Source organism: Cucurbita maxima, unplaced genomic scaffold, assembly GCF_002738345.1.
Source record: "Cucurbita maxima cultivar Rimu unplaced genomic scaffold, Cmax_1.0 Cma_Scf07166, whole genome shotgun sequence".
NCBI classification, from domain to species: Eukaryota; Viridiplantae; Streptophyta; class Magnoliopsida; order Cucurbitales; family Cucurbitaceae; genus Cucurbita; species Cucurbita maxima.
Window position 1 is genome coordinate 1 of NW_019279181.1, and position 696 is coordinate 696.

At 49.0% G+C, this 696-nt stretch overlaps 1 non-coding gene across 1 annotated transcript; it reads right to left on the reverse strand.

Moving 5' to 3' along the window:
• Nucleotides 1–43: 43 nt before the first annotated feature.
• Nucleotides 44–162, reverse strand: LOC111476281. The gene has a single exon (XR_002717020.1). It is a non-coding gene; the product is annotated as a 5S ribosomal RNA (ribosomal RNA).
• Between the last annotated feature and the right edge of the window lie 534 nt (nucleotides 163–696).

Sequence of the window (696 nt, forward strand, 5' to 3'; positions counted from 1 at the left end):
AGAGAAAGGAAGAAAAGAACTGGGAGAAATTGAAAGAAAAAAAGGGGTGCAACACGAGGACTTCCCAAGTGGTCACCCAACTTAGTACTACTCTCGCCCAAGCACGCTTAACTTCGGAGTTCTGATGAGATCCGGTGCATTAGTGCTGGTATGATCGCACCCGACATGCCATGCGCACAAAATCGGATTTAACGCATGCGGGGCGGCATGATCGAAACGCGATGGGCGTGAGCGGGGGAGGTTCTCATTTGTAGAGAAAGGAAGAAAAGAACTGGGAGAAATTGAAAGAAAAACATCATTTGTAGAGAAAGGAAGAAAAGAACTGGGAGAAATTGAAAGAAAAACAGGGGTGCAACACGAGGACTTCCCAAGTGGTCACCCAACTTAGTACTACTCTCGCCCAAGCACAAACAGGGGTGCAACACGAGGACTTCCCAAGTGGTCACCCAACTTAGTACTACTCTCGCCCAAGCACACTTAACTGCGGAGTTCTGATGGTATCCAAGTGGTCACCCAACTTAGTACTACTCTCGCCCAAGCACACTTAACTGCGGAGTTCTGATGGTATTCGGTGCATTAGTGATGGTATGATCGCACCCGACATGCCATGCGCACAAAATCGGAATTAACGCATGTGGGGCGGCATGATCGAAACGCGATGGGCGTGAGCGGGGGAGGTTCTCATTTGTAGAGAAA